We start from the raw sequence: 24433 nt of genomic DNA, 5'->3' as shown, positions 1-24433 counted from the left end.
CTTCAGCCACGTGGGCGGGGCCGGGCGCAGGGCTCCAGCCCGAGGGCGCCGGCGCCCACTCAGCGCAAACGCCCCCCGAGACCTTCTAGGGGCTTCCCGACCTTTCCTCAGTTAGCCAGCGTGGGGAGGGGTCAGTCATCGAGTAAGAAGAGTCTCTCTTCCAGTACTCCCTACCCACAGTTTGCTTCTCCGCCAGTTTCTTGGCTGTCGCCGCCCAGTCACCCTTAGCTTCAGAATCAGCCCCTCCCCACCCTGATCTCCAGGGAGGCCCCCACCCCGGCTGTAACCCTAGGAAGCGCCTCCCCGCTGAGGCCGGGACTCCTGCGGACAGGCTCCGGCGCTGGGTCCCCAGGGGCCCTTCACCCCCTCCTGGGCACCCCGAGGGGAGAGGAGGATGTGTGGGGCTGAGGGCAGGGTGGGAGCCCAGGAAGTAGGGTGGGTGGGGGACCGGGAAGGGCGCGGGGTCAGGGGGGAGGAGATGAGAGCAGGCCAGGCAGGGGCTGTCGGTTTCCTGGGGTCTGATTGGAGGTTGGCCCGATGAGTCGAAGCTGGGGGCGCGCCCATCTCCGCTGGCTCCTGCGAGAGACGCCGGCTCGGCCCCTCCCCGGAGCCGCTTTGTCCCGGGTGACGGCGGCGGAGGTGGCGGGGAGGAGCAGGCCGGAGGCAGAGACCCGCGGACAGCCGAGCCGGGGAGCGGGAGGCGGGGCGCCCGCGCACGGCCGCACCCCCAGGCCCGCGGGCACGGCGCCCGCCCCACGCGCGCTCGCACGGGCCGGCAGGTGCGCAGGCAGCGCCGCGGCCGCAGTCGCCGGCCCCGCGGAGCGCCCGAGCCGCCGCCTCTGCCTCTGCCTCTGCCGGCGCATCGCGGACGCCCAGCAGGTCGGTTATGTAACCGCGCCGGCCCGCTCGTCCCGGCACCCCGTCCTGGTCCTGCCAGGGCTGCGCGTGGCGCCCCGATCGTGCCGGGGGACCGCGGCAGGGGGCGGGCAAGCGCGGCCGCGTTAGGGAGTGGGCAGGGGGCTGCGGCGGGTGGGAGGTGGTCTCCTGATCCAGTGGTCAGCCCCCGAAGCCCCCGTGGGGACAGAGGTCTCCCTTGACCCCCTTCTAGAAGGCGCGGATCTCCAGGAGCCCCTTCCCCATTCCTAGTGACCCCAGGGTTCGCCTTCCCAGTAGCAGCAGCAGGTGCATAAGTGGAGGAGTGAGAAAGACGCCCGTGGTCCGCGGGACTGAGGTTTGGAGAGTGGGTTAGGGGAGGTGGACTGGACGCAGAGAGCAAAGGAGAAAACGGAGAGACTCCTTTCCTAGTGCTTAAAGGAAAGTGCTGGGGAGAGGGGAGGTGCTCTGAAGCGCGGCGGGCTGGGAATTGTCCTGCCTGGGATTAACAGGCTTGGGTCATCTAAAAATAACTTCAAGTTTGAAAAGTGAAATAGAAGGGAGCGCAGTGTGCCGAGTTCGTCCTGCCTGTGGGATGCTTCGCTCTAGAAGTCACCAGAGGGAACAGGCAAATCCCAGCCGCCTGATCCCTCGGCTGCCTCCTGGTCTCACTGGTTTCCAGGGTATCTCGGTTTGACTTTTAGTTAATGATTTATTCTCCAAGGCACTGCTGTCTTTTTCTTTCAAAATGAATTATGGCAGACTGCGTGCTTTGAATCTTTTGTATTTGCTACATCGGGATAGAAGTGTTCAGCGGACATCTAATGAGTCTGCTGCCAAAGCATTTTTTTTTTTTAATATCGTTTTAGTAAAAACAGAAGTTTCTGGGCTCCCTTTAACATACAGTCACACAACTGGAGATGAAAGGATGCTAGAGGATTCCAGCCCACACTTCTCCCTCCTTCAGCCAGAATTCCACTTAACCTATCATACAGAGGGGCTTCTGTAGGAAAAGTAGGACATTTTTACTAAGGCAGCTCAAGTTTCACACGTATTACATCAACTTCAAAACGCAGGACACATGTATCACAGGCACAGCGCAAGGCTTGCTTACTGGCCCCCTCCGTTCTAGGCGCACAGAGAAATTGGAAAAGCCCAGACGCTGGAAAGGATCAAGAAGCAGGTCAGCACTGACTGTGGAACAAGGCAGGGGAGTGACTATTTGGCTGCTTTCAGTCTACTCATTGATTTTCTTCAGCCTTGGAGCTATTATCTTAAGTACGATCAGTCACTGAGTGGAATTAGTCTAAAATGTGAGTTGCACTTTGCTTGCAAATCCACTGCAAATCGAATCAGCATTTATTGAGCGCCTACTAGCTGAGTCCAGTCTATAGAATTTTGTGATGGAGAAGTGTCCTCAATGAAACCTACAGGATTCCAAGAGCTTTCAGAATGCCTTGTGAGCGTAGGTCCTGCAGAACCCAGGTCAATCTGGGAGGGTGTGGCTCTCTCTCCAGTGATGAACATTGAACAGGCAGAAGTGGGAACTTGAGAGCTTTGTCATTGGTAAGCAGGCATCACACTCTTTTAAAAAACACTTGCATAATCCTTTGCAGCTAATTATATATTTTGCAGAAACTAGCTTTAATGAGACCAACTTTGGTAGTCCGTCAGGTCTCCTTTTCCCATCGCTCTTACTTTCTGTACCATTCATTCAGTTTAATCAGCAGTTATTTGTTAAGCATCTACTGTGTGTCGTGTGGTTCTTGTGCCAGAGGCAAAAAGAATGAGGCTGATGCCTTTCAGAAGTCAATCTAGCAGAAAAGAAGGATAAGAAAATAAGTGATAATGATCAGCGTGGTGAATGTTTAATGGAAAAAGGAAGAAGGCAGTGGGAGCCTGGGAAGAAAGGGTGGAGAGAAGCTGGAAGAGCTTTCAGAGAAGCTCACATTTGGACCGGATCCCACTAGGCGGTAGGACTTCTCTGCAGAAGGGGCTAGGCGTTCCTCATTGAAGGAAACGTCGTGTTCAAAGAGCATCTAGGTGTTCTGAAGTGGGAGGATGGCAGGAGAGTTTAGGAGGGGGGTTCAGTGAGCCTGGGTTGTGAATATGCCCTATTGAGGAGGAGAAACCATACAGCCTTTAAGGGAGAAGTGATTTGATCGAATGTGTATTTTGCAAAAGTGACTTCAGAGGTGGTGAGTGGGTGGAGTTGCAAAGAGGAAGGAGCTCAGATTTTAGACCACTGGAGTGGTCCAGGCAAAAACATAAATGAAATTAATTGCTCCTGAACCAGGTAGAATGAGGAAAGAAAAGAGAGAGCTACAGAGAGCCATTTCAGAGGGAGAACCAGTTGTACTGGGTCATGAAGTGGGTAGTGAGGTGGAAGAGGATTAGATGTCTAGGTAGGTGGTCAGCATTTTATCTGAGTTAGGAAGTAAATGAGGAAGAGTAGGTTTGAGAAAGATGGGGGATTTTAACTGAAAGCTTTTGCTCTAAGATCAGGAACAAAGCAAGGATGTCCACACTTGCCACCTTTATGCAATGTGGTACTAGAAGTCCTAGCCAGAGCAGTTAGGCAAGGGGGAAAAAAGCATCCGAATCAGAAAGGAAGAGTAAAACCATCTCTTTTTGCAGATTACATGATATTATATTAGAAAACCCTAAAGACTGTTAGAACTAATAAATGAATCCAGTAAAGATGCAGGATACGAAATCAATATACAAACATCAGTTGCATTTCTATACACTAATAATGAACTATCAGAAAGAGCAATTAAAGAAACACTCCTGTTTGTAATTGCATCATAAAGAATAAAATGTGTAGGAATAAATTTAACTTTGGAGGTGAAAGATGTGTGTACTGAAAACCATAAAACATTGATAAAAGAAATTGAAGAAGACATAAATGGAAAGATATTCTTTGTTCATGAATTGAAAGAATTAATATCATTAAAATGTCCATACTACCCAAAGCAATCTGCAGATTTAGTGCATTCTCTATCAAAATTCCAAAGGCGTTTTTCACAGAAATAGCAATTCTAAAATTTGTGTGGAACCACAAAAGACTTTGAATAGCCAAAGCAAGCTCGAGAAAGAACAACAAAGCCAGAAGCATCACATTTCCTGATTTCAAACTGTATTACAAAGCTATAGTGATCAAAACAGGATGGCATTGGCATAAAAGCAGACACATAGATCAATGGAACAGACTAGAGAGCACAGAAATAAGCTCATGCATATATTATCAAATAATTTATGACGAGGGAGCCAAGAATATACAGTGGGGAAAGGATAGTCTCTTCAATAAATGGTGCAGGGAAACCTGGACAGCTGTATGCAAAAGAATGAAACTGGGCCACGATCATATACCATACACAAAAATCAACTCAGGATAGAGTAAAGACTTGAATCTCAGACCTGAAACCATAAAATTCCTAGAAGAAAACATAGGGGGTAAGCTTTTTGATATTGGTCTTGGCATTGGCAATGATTTTTTTTGGTTTGTCAACAAAAGGGAAAATAAACAAATGGGACTACGTCAAATTAAAAAGCTTCTGCACAGCAAAAGAGTCCATCAACAAAACAAAAAGACAACCCGTGGAAGGGGAGAAAATATTTGCGAATCATATACCTGATAAGGGGTTAATATTCAAAATGTATAAAGAGCTGATACAACTCAATAGGAAAAAAACAAATAACCCAATTAAAAAATGGGCAGAGAATTCAAAAGTTAAAATTAAAAAATGGGAATGTCTTCCAAAGAAGACATAGAGCTGGCCGACAGGTACAGGAAAAGGTGTTCAGTGTCACTAATCAGTAGGAAAATGCAAATTCAGACCACAATGAGGTATCACCCCACACCTGTTAGAATGGCTATTATCAAAAAATCCCCAAGAGATAGCAGGTGTTGACAGGGATGTGGAGAAAAGGGAACCCTGGTACACTTTTGGTGGGAATGTAAATTGGTGCAGCCACTTGGAAAACAGTAGGGAGGTTCCTTGAAAAATTAAAAATAGAACTGCCATATGATATGGTAATCCCACTTCTGGGTATTTATCTGAAGGAAATGAAGCACTATCTCGAAAAGGTATCTGCACCCCCATGTTCATTGCAGCATTATTTACAGTAGCCAAGACATGGAAACAACCTAAGTGTCCGTCAATGGTTGAATGGATAAAGAAGATGTGGTATATATATATATACAATGGGATATTATTCAGCCAGGAAAAAGAAGGGAATCCTGGGGCTGGTCCCGTGGCCGAGTGGTTAAAGTTCTGTGCGTTCTGCTTCGGTGGGTTTGGATCCCAGGGCTGACCTACTCCACTCATCAGCCCTGCTGTGGAAGCCTCCCACATGCAAAGTAGGGAAGGATTGGCAGAGATGTTAGCTCAGGGCAAATCTTCCTCACCAAAAAAAAAGGGAATCCTGCCATTTGCGACAAAATGAATAGACCTTGAGGGCATTATGCTAAGTGAAATAAGTCAGAGAAAGATAAATACCGTATGATCTCACTTAGATGTGGAATCTAAAAATACTGAAACTCATAGATACAGAAAATAGATTGGCGATTGTCAGAGGTGGGAGATTGGGGTGGGCAAAATGAATGAAAGTGGTCAAAAGGTACAAATTTTCAGTTATAAATAAGCTCTGGGGGTGTAATGTAAGGCATGGTGACTATAGTTAATAATACCGTGTTGTATATTTGAAAGTTGCTAAGAGAGTAGATCTTAAAAGTTCTCATCACAAGAAAAAAATTTGTAACTGTGTGAGGTGATTGATGTTAACAAAACATACTGTGGTAATCATTTCACAGTATATACATATACCAAATCGTTATGTTGTACACCTGAAACGAATCCAATGTTATATGTTAGTTATATCTCTATAAAACAGCGGGGTGGGAAAGGAAGTAAATGCGAAAGAGTAGGTTTGAGAAAGATGGGGAATTTTCACTTAGAACGTCAAATGAAAATGCTCAGTAGGCACTGATAATTTCTGGTGCCAATGTCTACTCATCTTACCTTCATTACTGAGACTGTCTAGGGCTGCCTTTGGAGAAGAGGTAGAGAATTTCACAATAGGAAGTTGTTTCTCCCTTCTTCTCCCAAAGCAAAAGTATTAACTGTCAAAGATCTGAATTAGGAGTAGTAGTAATAGTAAAAATAATTTTAATGATAATAGTATCTAACATTTATTCAGTGCTTACTATGTGCGGAGCACAAAGAAGTTAGAGCTCTAAATGGATTATCGCATTTGATCCTCATGGTACCCTTAGGAGGGAGAAGCCATTGTCATTCTCATAACATTGACAAGAAACCCAAGGCCAAGCGAGGGAATCTTATCTAGGCCGCCCAGTTAGTAGGAGGTGTGCCCTGAGTTCAAGCTCAGTCAATCTGACCAGCACTCTGAATCGCCAGTGTGAATTAATGACCTTGAAATAATTCCTCGTTAGCCTGGAATGTGTTTTTTACCCTGTGTTTGAATATTTGTGGCTGATGCCATGAAGGAGGACAGGATTGAGTCAGGAGTCCTGGCTGTCCTCTGGGCTCTGTACCTGATTTGTTGTGTGACCTCTGCAAAGTCACATCCTTTCTTAGGCTTTCATTATTTCAAATCTGTATATTAATGGCAGGAGAAGAGGTTGACTAGATAATCTCTAAAGAGTCTTGGCATTCTGAAGTCCTGCTATCCTGTCTTAAATTTCGCTACTAGAGCCGTTGGTTTGGGTTAAAATCATGCCTGCTGGTCACTTTTAGAATAGGCATACGTCTAAGAGGATTAACTCCAATGGTGGCCTGTCCTTGACAGCTTGATGTGAACTAGTCGATAGGGCGGATGCTGAGGGGGGTGCCTGATGTTGGGGGAGCCCAATTCAGGGAGGGGAAACCTGGAAGAGCACTGAAGTGGAGGAATCTCCATAGTCACTGATCAGTTTATTTTAGACCTGTCACTTAAATCTATGAGACTTAGTTTCCTCATCTCTGAATAATTGGGGTAATTAATCCATGCGTTGTAAGGTTGTTGCATGGAGTGAAACAGATAATGTAAAGCAGGCACTCCACACGTCTGCCTCATTGAAGATGCTCAGTAAGTGGGGTCCTCAGCCCTCGCCCCCAGGGTAACAGATGTGCAGGAAAGGGAGGTAGAGTAATTCTGAAGAAAAACTTTTACTTTGTAGTTTTGCTAAGGCAACCCCTCAGTAAGTGTCATTTATCTATCTATCTTAGAAAGTAGTATATATTGGGAATATGAAAACACACAGCACCTTAAACACTTTTCAAAATGTGAATCTCAAGTATTCATTAATAAATTACCCTCAAATATAAAGAAGCTCCAATATTCCACAGCACAAGGTTTTAAACTTGTGTTTTGTCAGCTTATAAATAGGCCAAGATTGCTGTAAAGAAATAGTGTTGGCTAGGCTTGGTGATCCTGGATTGCATTATTATGCCATTGAATATACAAAAGATGGAATGACTCCCTACTCTGTGTGTGTCTGTGGGCACTCTGTGCTTCTGTCTTCCTAAAGAACTTTCTACCTATGCCTATAAAATGTGCACTGTCCTTGTGTCTTTCTTCTTGTGTTACCAACTGCCAGGTGTCGTATGTTGTAGGTTAAATCGATTAATTAAGTGGAAGATTTTTTTAAAAATGGAAGCAGCCTTAAACTCAACTGAAGCTGTTTTTAAGCTTCTTAAAAACAAAAAAGTGTGTGATTGTGAATGGTACTTTCTAGAAGTTAAAGAAAAGTTTCCAAAAATAGCTCAAACTTCCTGCAGTTCAGAATGCCCACAGAAAATATTTTCTACAGTCAGGATGAAAAGGGACTTATTTTCATATCTGATTTTCCTATGCTCAACTCACGTTGAAACAGGGCTGAAAGATGGGGTTCCTAAGCTTGGAATGTATGCATAAGAGGATGTTGTTAATGGTGGCCGTTGCACAGAAAAGTTGTATAATTTGAGAGCTATATCCTGGTTTTTATCACTGTTGCCTTAGCTGTTGGTGAGAATAAATGCTTTATTGTTTCATGTGGTTGAGATGTGTCTACTACAAAATATTATGGGTTCTTTGAGGGCACGGGCCAAGCCTTAATACTCATCTTACGGTGTTGGGAATAAAGAATAAAAAGCTTGGACTTGGCATGAAAAGGCCTGGATTCCCGGCCTGGCGCTGTCACTTCCCAGCTATGTAACCTTGAGCTTCCCGGTGACCTAACAGTCATAGGAGCTGGCATTTGTTGAATGCTGCCCCTGTTCCAGACGCTGTGCTCAGCACACTGCATACGTTATCTCATCTAATCCTTACAACAACTCCACCACATGGGTATTATCATCACTATTTACAGACGACCAAGCCCTGAGGATTGGGGGAATAAGCCACGCAGGGCCGGGTCTCTGAGTTGCCATTTTCTGCTCCGTACAATTAGGAAAACAACGCTTGATCTCCCCACCTTACAGAGTCATGAGGCTGAAATGCTATGAGTCTGTGAATGTGCACTGAAAGATGGAATGTGCTGCACAGATGTTAAGGATGATTGGCACAGCAGGGACCTCCCGAGAGATCAGTTATAGTTGGCCCTGATATAGCACCAGGTTTGTAAGGGGCAGGCCGTCCACTGTATATAAAATGCTTTTATAGAGTGCATTAAAAAAACTGTATTTCCTTGCCCTGCTTTTTTGGTAGTTAGTTTTATGAAGGCTGTTTCTTTCAAGGGTAACTTACTTGTCAGTACCAAGACTCAACCAGGCTGGGCCAGGAGGAAGCTGCATGGCAGGGAGCTGGATCCTGCTGGTGAAGGGAGTGGAAAGCGTGGTTTAAAGAGAAGAGGTAACTGCAAACGCCCAGAGGGGTGTTTCTGTATAAACAGAAAAGGCTGGAAGTCAAAGCCAAGGTCAATGAAGGCACAGGCTTGATGTGGAGAGCAAGAAGTTATCCCCAGGGTTTAGATCAAGTGTGAATGGCAGGTGGGACATGGAATCTGCTCAAGAAGGCTAGAAATATTTCCCAGTGTCTGCTGAGGTTTGTCCACTCATCAGGAAAACTGGGAACCCCCTGCCCTGATTTTTTTTTTTTAGGAAGATTAGCCCTGAGCTAACTACTGCCAATCCTCTTTTTGCTGAGGAAGACTGGCCCTGAGCTAACATCCATGCCCATCTTCCTCTGCTTTATACATGGGACGCCTACCACAGCGTGGCTTTTGCCAAGCGGTGCCATGTCCGCACCCGGGATCCAAATCAGCAAACCCTGGGCCGCTGAGAAGCGGAACGTGCAAACTTAACCGCTGTGCCACTGGGCTGGCGCCTGATTTTTTTTAATGGTTTCTTTTTCTTGGACATATGTGCTTTCTATAAAATTTCTGGACAAAAAAGAATAGTATAAAAAGAGAGAATTAAAATCCCATGTGTGACCACAAGCAAATGATAATTACTATTAACATTTTGGTGCATTTCCATTCTTTCTTCTATGCATATTTTTGTAGAATTGGGATCATACTTTGTAGAGAGTTTTGCATCCTGTGCACTTCACCAAACGTTTAAATAACTTTTCATGTCAAGTCAACAATCTTTATGAACTTGTTTTCAGTAGCTGCACAGCATTCTCATATATGACTTTACCAAATTCATTTACCTTCTCCCCTATTGTTGGACATTTAAATGGCTCCCAATTATCAAAATCTTATACATAATACTTTGATGAACATCTCTGATCATAATTTTTTTCTATATTTGGATCATTTTCTTCGGATAGATGGGTAGAAGTGCAATTATTGGCTCAAATAGATGGACCTTCTGAAGGCTTTCTCTATATTTTGACGTTGCTTTTTGTTGTTTTTCCAGGAGGTTATACTACTTAACATTCCCGCAAGTGATGCATGAGAATGCAGGTCTCACCTCCACCCTGCTTGTAAGCACTCTTTTTGGTGAAGATAAGGGGTGGCTGGTATTAGTGCTTTCCAGAGAGAACCCCCACTCTAGAATGTTCCTGCTTAACACTTGCTTCAAGGAGGTTGGCCTTTCTTTGTGGGCATTGAGGATGAGTGGGTGGGGTCTGGTGGATTTAACATGCGTGAGTGTTTGTAGGCGAGTTGACTTGAGTGGGTTAGCTTGTCTCCTGGGGGTTCTCTTAGTATCGGCCGGGGCATATGGATGCTGTGTGGGGCCTGACCACTGACAGCTGTCATTGCAGCCCGTTGAGCTCCTAAAGCAGACCTAAACTAAAGGGAATGGAGCAACCTCTGCTTAAGCGAGAGCTGGTTCAGTTTGCCTTTCAAATCCTGAAAAAAATTAGCAGCAAGTCTGCATGCTTATTTGCATAAATTCTATTGTTGCTTTAGCTGATTTTGACTGATTCCCCTTCCACTGTTGGCAGGGGCCTTTCGTGCAAGCTGAGATAGACATGTCTTCTTTCACCTTCCACAAAATGAGATACAATGCAAAGTAAACCATTTTGAATAAATTACTAGGATAATCAGTTGGAATCTTCTTAAAAATCATTTAAATGATCATTATCCTAGAATTTTAATTTGATGACTAATCAAATTCGTCTTTCAAAAAAAGTATCTGCATTCACTATTAGGCTCCCATCAACTATGTTGATTATATTGATCAATCTATTGATGTAAAAGCCAGTTTGTATTATTTTTCCCCAAAAAATTGTCTGAAAGACAGGCTAATTTAATATAATTTATTTTTTATTTTGACTTGTGTAGGTATTAAAGATAAAAGCCCAGGAATGGGCTCTGGCCAGGATAAATCAAAGTCCAATTTATACTTTTCTTTTGAGGTTTAATAATTTATCCAGAAAGAAATTATTTATTTGATTACGGGTATCATCATATGAATTTTGAGATAGAGGATGGTAAATCCAGATAAATTAGTGGTAGTTTAAAATATAAAATTCGCTCAAGAGCGGTCTCAGCCTTGACAAGGGAAAGCAAAGTACTAATTCATGAATATGTTAATTTTTTCCTGCTGTGGGCATTAATGATATTTGTTTGATCTTTTATCATGTACAAAACAACTTTTTATAAAAAGGTTAAATTTTGGTCAGGGAAGATATTCAGCAACTGACGTATCATCAATGTGTTTATTTGGTATCCTTTATTTTCTTATTTTTCTGTCTCTTGGTGATTTCTGTTCCACACACAGCTGTTGTTTAGCATTAAACTTCAAAATTTGACAAGATGACATTTAGGTGAAGCTCTGAATTGAAATAGTTGCTCCGTGAGATTTTTCGGGCGAACCGTCTGACCTTGTGTCTAAGCGCCACAGCTCACAGGGACTCCGTGGGGATTCTTGTCTCACAACCTGGACCTTGGTTTGGTTTTGGCCTCCTGAGATGTCGTGGATGGGGAGAGGGGAGCTCCTTCTTATTCTGGTTTGCAACCACACTGGGAGGTCCAGTGTCCTTCTGGAAGGTCAAGAAAATTTTCACAGCCCCCACACGTGTGCAGACCGATTGGCAAGGTTGCCTCCAGGTGGAGGTGAGATAAATGGTCAACCTGAACAGCTCCCTTCGGCTCCCCTACATCCAAATTACTTTGGCTCAAGCTAACAACCACTTCCTTCAGGCTGTGTGAAAACAGCTCAGGCCGCTAAACTGGCAACTGAGGACATTAAGAAATTTAGGATGGGTCCAGATCGGCTCAGGTCACTAAACTGGCAACTGAGGACATTAAGAAATTTAGGATGGGTCTAGATAGGCTTAATTATGCACTAGTGAAATCATTCCCAGCTTACATAGGACATGGGACAGGCCACAGTGGCCCTGTGTGAAACCCCAGATGGGTGGTTTTGCTATGTGGTGCTCTGCTCCTTCCTGCTTCTTTTTCTTGACCTGAACAGCCCCCAGGAGGCCACAAGGGCAAGTGCTGTAGGAAGTGACCCTGTATTATTCATGAAATGGCTTTCAGGGTCTCCAAATGTAGTGGCTCTTCATGACGCTTCTGGTTTGATTCTTTAAAACTGCATTTAGAATCTCACGTTTAAATATAACTATACTTATCACAAAGGCTTTTGTCTTGGGTGAGAAGGACCAAGCCTGCTCTGTGTTTCCAGTGTTTCTTCTCACCTTTAAGTTAACCTCTTCCTCTTAGCTCACCCATTACCATGTCCTCACAACCATACCTGCTATTGTCTTACAATTCAGGCCAAGGTGTGATACTATGAGAAGGTTATTTTATCTGAACAAGATTAGAAGTACCCAATGGGTATTCGTGAAAGCCAATCCTAGGTATTTTGATGACAGTATAAATTTCAAGGGCATTTATTGTAGGAAAGAAGATCCAAAGTATAATAAAGATTAGAGACATTTACCTAACTGGTGTTCGGGGGCTGGTTCCGTTATATCTGAGAGCCTGAGGTGTTGGATTTCCCAGCTGGTCACGACAGCACCCTTTCTGCCTCATCGACCACGAGCTCTCTTTGAATTATTCCATTTCCAGAGGAGTCCTTCTAGATCATCGCAGACTCCTCCCTCTGACTGTGTTCGGGGACTTTGCCTTTAGAATCTGTCCCCATTCTTCTTCTCAGACACCCTCATCTCAATGATTCTAGAGCTTTGAAAAGCTAAAATAGTACTTCTTCCTTCTAAAAGACTGGGAAAAAAACAGGTAAAGGTATAGATATTTTTCCTCTTGCCATAAAAAGGAGTGATGTTCAGATGGTAGGATATAAACACTTAGCTAAAGGATAATTTTTTAAATATTAAAGAAAAAAGAACCTAGTAGTTATTTGAGGTCATCTAGATTTAAGAACATCTAGTAGAAATGGTTCATTGTCTAGCTTGGTGAGAGATTGTCTCAGATCATAGTTGTCTTTGCCACATGTTTTTTATTCAGTTTTAATTATCTCTTTTCTAATCAGGCCAGTCCTTTTAGTGATTTTCCAAAGTATCAATAAAATTATGTCTCTTCTTGCTTTTGGGTTTCTACTCCTGCCATATTTGTATACAGCCTTTATAGCATGCTAATCATTGTTTAAACCAAGTAATTCCTATAGCTCTTTTCTTATCTAGGATTGGTAATGGTTTATTTTTAAGACAATATGCTAATACCACGATGAGGTCATTCTTCTTACATGGTAGAGTTTCTGTCAGTCTTGTTTATTGTCAATCATGTCAAGGAAAATGCTGCCAAATATACACATTTCTCTTCCTAATTGCAAATTGACTTTTTTATAGCTACTTATTAGAGAACCCCAGGAGACCAATAGTAATAATTGAGATATAGCTGCTAGAGACCAGATATTATTTCTTCAGCTTCCTATTCTAATAAATAATGAACCACCAAGTTGTTTATAAATAAATCAAAAGTCCTTACAATAAATAACAAACTAAGAAGCAGTTGCATACAATTTACAGATCTGAAATGTTATGGAAGTGCTAGACATAATAATAATTAGAATGAGAACTCTTTTACTAATAAGAACTAATTTAGAGGTCATTGCAACTGTATAAAATTATAATTGGACATTATCCCACCTCTGCTTCTTAAAATTCTAGTCTTCCTTCAAGTTCCATCTTTTCCAGATTTCCTCAATCCCTGAGTCCTCAAAAGAGCCATCACTCTCTCTCTTTTTTAAAAAATATATTTCCCTGTTTCTAGAGTCATTTCCCGTGGCTAAACTTTTGTTTTTTTAAGGTATGCTTTTTTTTGGTGAAGAAGAATGGCCCTGAGTTAACATCTGTTGCCAATCTTCCTCTTTTTTTTTTTCTCCCCAAAACCCCAGTACATAGTTGTCTATCCGAGTTGTAGGCCATTCTAGTCTTCTATACGGGATGCCGCCACAGCATGGCTTGATGAGTGGTGTGTAGATACATGCCCAGGATCTGAACTGGTGAACCCTGGGCCACCAAAGTGGAGCACACAAACTTAACCACCCAGCCACCGGGCCAGCCCCTCTTTTTTTTTTTTTTTGAACCTCTATTTATGGCACTTACATGGGCTAATCTCTCTATCTCATTCACTCATATGATCATTTGTTCTTTCATTCATTCATTTATTTACCCCTCCTATGCCCCAGGTGTTGTGCTAACCACTGGGCTATAAGCCAATAGGACATAGTCCCTGTCTTTAGTGAAATTAGAGTCCAGTAGACTTTCAGCTTCTGACTTGTGCCTGAGGGTGAAGATGGTGTCTACTCATTCGTCATTGTGACTCCTGCTACACGATGGTTTACGTATGGTGGGCGCTCAGTCAGTGGGAAAAGGAACTGATCATTATATCCATTTCTAAGTAACTCAGAAGCACGAGACAGAAGATTTCAACACCTTCAAATGTCTTCAAAGCCTTTGTTCTCCTCACCCAAGTGCTGACTATAAAAATAAGGAACTCCACAAGATAAGTTTTTCTGCTTCCGCTTTGTGTGTCCAAAGGCCTCTTCTTCTCAGAATACGATCTGGTGCCACATCTCTGTTATATACCAAAGCGCAAATATGATTGGCAGCGGTGTGTGAACTTGCCGCAGGTAGACCTAGTAAAGGCTTCTTTCTCAAACTCAAATTATTTTAAGAGCTTCTGTTTTGGTAAGGCAATGCATTTTTCCCTCTTTTGTAGCACTTAGATGTAAAACAACTGAAAAGGAATAATTTTGGCTATTTATTGAGCACCTATTAAGCACCAGGCATTGGGCTCAGCCCCTTCCACGTGTTGTCACACGTAGTCCTCTCATAAGCCTGGTAGGTTCTATTTTTCTCCCTGTTTGATTTAGATGAGGAGACTGAGGCTCAGGGAAGTTGAGTAACTTGCCTAAGGTCTTACCTAAGACCCAAGCTAATAATTAGTGGCGCCAGGACTCACCAGTGGGCTCGTTGCTTCCACAGCTCACTGCTCTTTATCAGAGTGGGATGTGCAGAGGCGTTGGTGGGAGAGGGGCATAGGACTTTTATATGGCGACATTTAAATTTTGTAGGTTTTTTATTTCAATGATAATATTAGCATATTCTGGATCACCCAGATTTCCACCCTATAATGACTAATACTGCCATGTGGTTTTGGTGCCTGAATTTGTGTTTTTTATTTACCATCAAATTGGTACCAGTACTATTTTAGTTGTGGTGGGCTTAAGGAATGAACTGGTGGACTTACTATGTAATTTGCCTAAAGTGAAGGCCACGTGATGGTGTGGAACACTGGTCCAGGAATGTTCAATTTTGCTATTAATGAAGAAATTTTGGAGGAGGGTCTTACTATAAGGTACGTAGTAGGAGCATTCTGACCTCCAAAACACCTGAATTGGATTGGTTTTTAAATTTCATTTGTATTTTTTTAGAACATTTTGTTGGAGTTTGATGGTTTTAAAGGAGTTGAAACTGTAAGAACTTAGTTTTATGTTTTCACATGTTTAAGTATCATTACAGTAAAAACCGTTTAAGTCAAAATTGGGAGGGAGACCGTATAATTTTTTTTCTGCTAAAAAAAGTGCTCTGTACATTTTTCAAATCTGAGCAAACTGAATTCCTCTGCATATTAATGAAAACTTTCCTCCAAAAAATGTTCCTCTGTCCACCAGGGATCTGGCCTGCCTCAGTCTTCCTTTAGGGATAAGGCACTGACATTTCCTCACCCTGTACATGGTACCTGGGAAGGTTAAGGTCTGACCTTGGGTGAAACTCTCTATTGCTGTGGTTCTCCTCTGGCCGGTCCTGTCAATCAAGGTGCCTTTGGAGTCTTTGTCATTTTGTCCTGATTCTGATAACTGACAATGTGTATGCGTATCATCCATGATTTATAATCATTTTCTCATCATCGCCATAAAGATTTGTGGCTGAGGGCTAGGAAGTAGTACCAGCCCCACTTAAGCAGAGAAGATAATGATAATGGATTGGGATTTAAAAGGCTTCTGATTTGAAAGGTCTCTGAGCCCATCCAAAATGACTACATTACTCTTTGGGTAAAGAAAAGGAAAACCCTGTTAAATGCAGACACTCAGAGAGGAGGTAATATGTGACAGTGTATTTATCCTTAGCTCTTTAGCGTTGCTTCTGACAAATTCCTAGTAAGATTTTGGAGCATTGGAACAGAGGACAGTGAGTTCTAATGCAGAGAGGAAAGGATGATTTTGTAGTACGTGGGCATGCAGAGCAGCTATGTGCTGAGGTCTAGAAAGCCGGGAAGTAGAGGCTGGCATTAGAGCAGAGCCAACCTTGGGTAACCTTTAAAATAGAGGGCATTTTTTTTCTGGGTACATTTCACTGTTCTCCTCTTATTTAAAATTTTAATAAGGTTTCTCTATCTTAATAAAATGTGTAGAAAAGTGTCTAAAACATCAAAATGCTCAGGAAGTGTTTGTTGTTATTGTTATTGTAACCATCATCATTATTCGCTGACAACCCACAGGGTGCAGAGTGGGGAATCAGAGGGGCTGGGCTGGCTGTGGTCTCCCCATGAAGACTGGGCCTTCCCTTAACCACTTTGATTTCAATTTCCTAGTTTACGTCATTAAGAGGTTGGGCAAAATGCTCACCAAAGTTTCTGCCAGCTCTTTCATCCTTTGTATATTCTAGTCTTTGCAATAGATTAGTATAATATCCTTAGAGCTTGTGTTTCATTAATGAGAGTGACCCCTGGTTATTATTATTATTTTTTAATGTTCATCTTAAAATGCAGGGTTATTCTTAGGCAAGGGTTCTGGAAATTTTTACTTTTGTCATCTCTAATAATAGATGTATTCAATAGTTTTTCAGGACATCATTAGAAGAGCTTGAACCAAAAGCTCATCAAACACTTCCATCTGTTTAGAGTTAGCCATTCTATGGGAGGAGCTTTGGCCATGCCTTTCTCCAAGGTTATTTTTAACTGTATTACCTTCTGCAAGGGTGCTTCCATCTGAAGGATGGCAAGATGGATGGACCTAAATCCCAGCCAAATCTTAACTGACCGTGGGGAGAAAAGGATAGCACTGATTTTATAGGAATCATTAGCTTTACCTTATTTTTATACTTTCTCATGGTTCTGAGTGTCTTATCTGGCAAATCTCTTTTCAGTAGATAGTCTTTGCATTAATAGGTAGCACTTATCTAGCTCTTATTATGTGCCAGGTGTTAAGACTTTTACCCATAACATGACATTTGATCATCACAGTATCTTCATCCACATTTGAGAGATGAGGAAACTGAGGCACAGAGAGGTTAAATAACTTGCCCAAGGTCATATAGTTGATAAATGACACAGCTAGGCTTCGAAGCCAGTAATGCTCCAGTGTCTGTGGCTCTAAGACTGTTTGATGCTAGCTTTTATATATATTACATAAAAATGTGATGGACTCAATTTTATCGTTTTTATGAATTGACCCTTAAAGAGCTCACCAGTAATTTTATCCTAAAAGGGACCAACAAGTGTTCAGACCTTTTTGCCCCAGATTTCCCAATTTTGACTTTTTATGTCTAGTAAATAAGCTATTAGGAACCCATAGGGTGCTTGTATCATGAAGTCCAGAGTTGGAGAGGGAGAAGGGGAGGATTCCATGAAACTAAAGATGCTACTGAGCACTTACTGTAGCCAAGGGCTTCTTTTGCCTTCTTCCTCTTTAATACGTTCACGCCTTGGGTGGCCCAAAGGCCTGCAGTAGTCACTCAGTCCACACACAAGTATTGAGTGCATAACCTGGGCAAAGTAAGGGCTTGAGCAAAAGGACCATCCACCTCTGGGAGTCCTACAATCTGTGAGGGCCGGTACCTTGTGTGGAGAGTCACTCTTGCGTCCACCATGCCTAAGCGCCTTGCGTATAAGAAGCCCTCGTGAAGTATCATTGGAATTTTTGGATTGATGAGATGACTGTTGATAGCATTCTCATTATGTTAGTACTGATATTCACTGCGTTGTTTTCTACCTAATCGTCAAAATAATGTTTCATAATCTTTATGGATGATTTGTTTTATTTCATGCATGCCAATGAACAAAAAAATTATTTTTTTTCTCATTATTTTGGCCTGATGAGATGAAAAGAATGATAGATTAAGATTCAGGGAATCTTCATTCTAGTCCTGAGTCTGGGATTCTAGCTGTGAGACCCTGGGCAAGTCATTTAGCCTCTCTGAGCCTCAGTTTTCTACTCTGTAAAATGGGAATTATAACAACTGCTCTGTGATCTCATAAGGTTGTGTGGAGGTCAGATGGTATGATAGCTTGGATGATGGTAGATGAAAGGGGTTACCATACTCAGCATCGCTCACCAGGGCTTTCCTGCAACCTGCTCTCCATTCTTTAACGGTGTCACTTCGCCCATCTTCATGTTTCCTTTTTGGTTTCAAATTTTAAAAAGGAGTTCATGAGAATACTTGTTAGGTGATCACTGAAAAAATCAAAGAGAAAGAAGACGCATTTTGGTGATTCATGACAACCCCATTTGACTCTGAAAGCTATGATGGAAGAGATTTTGCTTGTTCATTTTGCTTTGTTCTGTTCATCAAGCACGTGGCAGACCCTCAATAATTGTTTGTTGAATGAGTAACATAACTCTTGATTTCAGTATTAGCTCATAGAATCAAGTAGCCGTTCTGCTCTGCACACCAGCAGAAACAACGGTCATCATCAGACGCTGGAGGATATAGCATTTCAGCCACTCTGTTTTCATGTAATTACAGAAACCAACCAGAGGGGAGGGAGAGAGGTGATTATAGCAAAATAATTTTGAAGTTGAAATAACTAAAGAATGTCTGAATTCTGTTTGCTCTGCCTGTTTGAAGAGAAATGAAGCCTTGAAAACCATCCTCAAGTGGATGGACACTGGAGAAGTCCGTGGGGCTGCAGCTCGTCTCCCGGCGACCTGCTCTCATCTCCTTTCAGAGAAAAGCACCCTCACCCAGCCCCAATGGACTTAGTAATTCACTGCCTGCCTGCAGTGAAAAATAAGCCGCTGATCTTTACTGTCAAGGAATTAGTCGGCCTGGGCAGACCATGACTTTTAAATCACAGTAGCAGGCTCAAATGAGTATTTTTTTAAAATGGCAAAGAGATGCTATGTGCCATCCTGTCCTTGCTTAGTCTTGACTTCTGTAGAAGTGGTGGAAGGTAACATGCGGCTCTTACTGGCTTTCTCCTCTCCTTAACTAATAGTCACACCGTCCTGAGCAGAATGGCCTCACCTCCCACCTGATTTCCAGGTGACCAGGTATGGACAGGTGGTTTTTGCCCTCTTCTGGGTTGTGCGCCAGGTGCTAGGAGGAAGTGTGGGCCCAAGCTGTGTTCGTTCCATGGTCAAGTGGGGCCTCTCCCTGTTGGAACATGGATTGCAGCAGAGAGAAAAGAGATATTTAGAGCTAAACTGCTTGGGAGTTAATGATGCCAGGTGCAAGGGGGAAAATGCTAAAATCAAGAGCAACACCGTATTCCCAGGCAGGTTTTGAGGTTGCTCAACTCCTCATGACACCGAAGCTTGTCAGGGCTTTCTGAGGACTTTCTGAAAATTGCTTTAACATCAATTTCAATGAAGTAAAGGGTCTTTGGATATTTACCTGGAACAAAAGGAAACATTTCCAAAGCTTCTAGGAGATTCTTATGTGGAAAAACAGGAGAATCATTTTCACGTATTTGTCAGAAATTGAACGTCACAGAACACTTCAACAAATCTTTGGAAATCCTCAGCAGTGCCTAAAAGAACTCCCTACTTTACCAAAAAAAAAAAAAAGTGAGTATTAAAACAGTAAGACAGATATAATCACTTGGAGAAAAATAAGCCTCAATTTGCTCCTAAGGCTGCACTGGGGCTTCTTGACAGAAAAGTCTGCACCTCGGCTGCCTGTGTTCCTTCCCCAGCTACTCATTCCTTAATCCTGTTCGATTTGACTTTCACTCCTCCTTTTTGTAACTGCTCTTATGAAGGTCGTAGAACCCCAATCTTGGTGGAGTCCTTAAACCCAAGTGATTCCTTAATCTTCAGCTTCCACAGCTTTTACACAGCACGAATGCTACCGGTCATTCTTCCTTGCCTGAAACCCACTCCCTTTGCTTCTGTGAGGAGGTTTTTCTCTTGATTCTCCTCCTTATCCATCCCCACCCCTTTCTCCGTCTTCAAACCTACCATCACTTACTGTGTTAGTCAGCTCAGGGCGCCATAACAAGATGCCATAGACTCAGTGGCTTAGATAACAGACATTTATTTCTCATCGTTCTGGAGGCTGAGAAGGCCAAGATCAGGGTGCTGGCTGATTCGGTTCCTGGTGAGGACTCTCTTCCTGGCTTGTAGACAGCTATCTTCTCACTGTGTCCTCACATAACCTCTTCTTTGTGCGTGCACGGAGAGAGAAAGGGGGAGGAAGACGGCGGGGGGGAGGGGGGGAGAGAGAGAAAGAGAGGGACAGAGAGGGAGAGAGAGCCGAGAGAAAGGGAGAGGGAGAGAGAAAGAGGGAGAGAGAGGGAGAGAGAAAGAGAGGGAGAGAGAAAGAGTCAGGGAGAGAGGGAGAGAGAGGGAGAGAGATTTTCCTCTTCCCTTAAGGCCAATAATCCTCTTGGATTAGGGCTCCACCATTAAGACTTCCTGTAATGTTAATTACTCCCTAAAGGCCCCATTTCCAAATACAGTCAAGTTGGGCCTTAGGGCTTTAATGTATGAACTTGGCAGGGGCACGATTGAGTCCACAGCACTTTACTTCTTGCCGCACCTTGCCAATGGCTGTTTAGGTGGTCTTCCTGCCCTGTAACCCTCTCACTTTCAGCTGAGCTGCCTGGGAATCTTGTTTAGATTAACTTCCGGTGATATCGCTCTGCTGCTTCAGCAACATTCCTCACCCCTGGCCTTCAGCAATCAGCGAGAGGCAGATTTTACGTCTCTGAAAGGTGCGTGACTAGCTGGCCTCACCCTGCCTCTCTCCCATGTGTCCCACGGGACTCCAGTAGTTTTCTAAATATTCCCTGAGCCCTCCCTCATCCATGCATTTGCTCAAGATTTTCCCTCAGCCTGGAATGTTCTCCCCCAACCCCCGCCCCTTTGCCCTTTCTCTGAATGTCCCCTGCTTCCTCACCATCTCTTCTCCAATGCTGCCTGCTCCTGAATCATTTCCTGATTCCCCCTCCAGCTGGACCCCTTCCTCCTTGAACCCCCAGAGCGCTGCCTGTTCCCCTCTCCTGAAGCCCGCCTCGCTGCTCCCTCCACCGCAGGCCGGCGGTCCCTCCTCCACCGCCCGCTCGGGAGTGGGTCTGTCTGTCCAACTCTGAGTCATCAAGAGGCATCGCGGGTAGTTTGCACACAGCAGACCCTCAACACATAATTTCCAAAGAGGGCCATGCAGGTTTATATGTCATACTTAAGGGTTACAGTATTATATCTGTTTCATAAATGCATCCTCATTCTTTTCATGAGGAGTTATGTAAAGAGTGCCCTTAAAGAATGAAATTACAGAAGAACATAGTTTAATCCCCATGGATATTTTAAATAAATTATTCAGACCTGAATGGTAACCACCAGTCTTTCATTATCCACTGTAAAAATATTTCAGTGATTGATCTGACAATTATCCTGTTAAAAAAATCCCAAGTTAGTTTTAGAAAACAACGTGGGGTTTCATCTGTGAAAATACAGCTGATGCCATAAACTGGCTGAGCATATCCTGTTCTAGCACTGCCGTTGGTGTGTTTTTATATTCTGTTACTAGCCTTTAGTTCCTGGTGATGATGAGGAAGAGTTAATCCATTAGAATTCTGACATTTTATTGGTGATTTACAAATTGTAGCTTACTATTAAAAAGAATAAAGACAAGGAAAAAACAGCCCAGGCAGCCAGTTAAAATTCAGTTCACTAGACATTTATTGAGAGCCTGTTGTGTATTGGGTATTGAGTTAGGGGTCTGTGTGTGTGTTGTGTCTGTGTGTGTTTGTGTGTGTGTAATGTAATCCTTGCCACTGAGAAGATGTAGAGTATGGTCATCATTGATCATCACAGAGAATCAAACAGGGTACTATAAGACATTGATATAACAAAAGAAAGGAGAAGAAAGCATCAGTATGCTTTAGTTGTTGGCAAATTAACAGGAGAACAGATAAATGTATATGTACATTTAGACATGATTAATAGAAACAGACAAGCACGCATGCATGTAACTAATCAAACTCTCCTAAGACACGACTCCTAAGAGTTCAGGGCTGTGGAGCCATGGGAAATCACATGGTCATTTAAGCAAAAAAGTGTGATCATCTGGAAAACTGGAGATTTGAAGCTTAAGCGTGGCACTCTTAGGCGGCCCTGAGGCTAGTCCTACGAAGGCTTTCCTTCTCTCTGGGCTTCCAAAGCCACCTTCAGCAGCTCTGCTCTGGGTGCAAATCCCCGTATCTTATTACCTCAGAAGAGTGGAGTGCTCCTCTCCCCTCCTTCCCAGATAGATCGGCTTAACTCATTTGCGGCAATCCACTGGGTTCATTCCTCTTTCAGGGAGACTTAAGTGTCTTGGAGTAGGCTAGAGCCAAGGCCGGGTTTTGATTTCTTCATTCATTTGAGAAATTCTAGTGATTCTCTACTAGGTACCAGATCCTATGCTGAGCTCTAGAGATACCTTGTGAACAAGATAGACACGAGCCAGCGTTTGCAGAGTTAATTGGGAAGAAGACAATTAAGCAATTACAGTACAGCAGGATAAGACCTATGATGGAGAAATACAGAGAGACGGGAAATTTATCTGAGTTAAATGTTTCAGTGCCTGTTTGTTGCCTTCCTGAGCACTGGGGAGTGAGGTGGCAAGGGTCACACAGAGATATGACAAGGATTAAACTAACACAGGAGCTACAAAGGGACTATCACTGGACTTTTGTTAATCTTGGTTGGGTACCTAAAATATAGCTAGATGTCACAGAATGTTGTTGTTAAAGGAAGTCCCCATACATCCGTCTTTAGGATTTATTTGTGTGCTTTTATGTAAGGAGGCATCTGCCGCCTTTAAAATGCAGGTTTCTGTTCAGTTATTTGGAATTTGGAATGTATTTTCTCAGAGGAACATGATAAACTATGACCAGGTCCCCAGGCTAGCCCCAAAGGCTGTTTGATGCGTGAAGTACTTGAAATAAAATACTGGATTTCTGGTTTGAGAGACCTTAGAAACTATTTATATTGCTGTGGGAAAATGTTCAGAATTCCAGGTTGGAATACAAGCAAGACAGCTCTTTCCTCTGTAGCCTTCATGGGGAGAACAAGATTTCCCACCCCTCTCCCTACTGAACCATGGGAAGAAAAATCCTACCAGGCCCTGGTCCCTGGGACCTGGGATGCGGGCTCTGGTGGACGTAGGGGCTAGCAGGTATAAGAGGTGTGGTTGTTGATTGTTGAGGAAGGTTCCCAGTACTATTCAAAGTGCCATACATGTATTATCTCATCAAACCCTTACAGCACACCCGTGAGATGCTATCATGGCTATTCCTCGGAAATGCTGGTGTGTTCTAGGGCTCAGACCTTGGACCTCTTCTCTCATTAAGCTCCCTCATTCAGTCCCATGGCTTTAAGTGTCATCTATGATATCCCCCTCGCCCCTGAACTCTGGACTCATAACACCAACTGCTCATCACTTAGATGAACAATAGGAATCTTCAATTTAACAAGCCCTGAACTGAGCTTTTGATTTTATCCCTCCAAACCTCTCCTCCCCTAGTCTTCTCCATCTTAGCAAACGGCAGCTTCATGCTCCTCGGTACTCAGGCCAAAACTAGGGCGTGATTCTTGAATTCTCCCCTACTCCAGTCCATCAGCAAATGCTGCGAGTACATTAAAAATATCAGGAACCCTATTGCCTCACATTCTTTCAATGGCTACCTCTCTGGTCTCCATCACCATCCTCTCCTGCCTGAATTACTGCCAATAGTTTTCTAATTGGTCCCCTCCTTCAGACCTTGCTCTCTTGGTCTGTTCTCCAAATAGCAGCCAGAGAAATTATTTTCAAACAGAAGTCAATTCGTGAAACTGCTCTATTCAGAATCCTCCAGTGGCTTCTCATCTCAGAGTAAAAAGCAAAGTGCCCACCACAGTCTGTAAGGTGCCACATGTCCTGACCTCTGCTCTCTCTCTGAACTCATTTCTTACCATGCTCCCTTCCTCACCACGCTTCAGCCACAGAGGCCTCCTTGCTGTTCCCCAAACATACCAAGCTCTTCCCACTCTTGGGCGTTTTTTCCTCCCAGTCTCTACCTGACGAGTCCTTCCACTAGATATCTACGTAGCTCACCCACTTCCATCTTTCTCAGAGACACATTTCTGATATCCCTATATAAAATAATTGCCGTATACTATAGTCACACTACACAGGTTGTAATAGACTGGTCGAATTCTCTGCAGGATATCTGTGCCTAATGGTATAGAGGGGTGCCAACCCCCCAAGGGAAGGGAATGAAGACTGAGCTGTGCATGTTGCACAGACTTCACCCTCCCACATCTAAACCAAGAGCAAACCACGTGTGTGTGGTCAATTAGACTTGCTTTCTTTTTCCCTCATATTATGATCTGCCCAAGTCTTTTTTTTTTTTTTAAAGATTTTATTTTTTTCCTTTTTCTCCCCAAAGCCCCCCGGTACATAGTTGTATATACTTCGTTGTGGGTCCTTCCAGTTGTGGCATGTGGGATGCTTGCCTCAGCGTGGTTTG

The 24433-nt window shown here is 43.3% G+C and overlaps 1 protein-coding gene across 2 annotated transcripts in view; it reads left to right on the top strand.

The window, feature by feature from the left end:
- Positions 1-744: 744 nt before the first annotated feature.
- RCAN2 (regulator of calcineurin 2) overlaps positions 745-24433 on the top strand; it is a 253114-nt gene continuing 229425 nt past the window's right edge. The window contains exon 1 of one of the 2 annotated variants that reach the window (XM_023625040.2): positions 745-879. The gene's annotated coding sequence lies outside the window, so the exon portion shown is untranslated. Of the gene's footprint in view, positions 880-2010; positions 2057-24433 lie in introns of those variants that run through there. The other variant, XM_070245630.1, reaches the window with a different exon arrangement.

This window comes from Equus caballus, chromosome 20 (genome assembly GCF_041296265.1).
Source record: "Equus caballus isolate H_3958 breed thoroughbred chromosome 20, TB-T2T, whole genome shotgun sequence".
Taxonomy (NCBI): Eukaryota; Metazoa; Chordata; class Mammalia; order Perissodactyla; family Equidae; genus Equus; species Equus caballus.
This window is presented reverse-complemented; position numbering and strand designations above follow the sequence as displayed.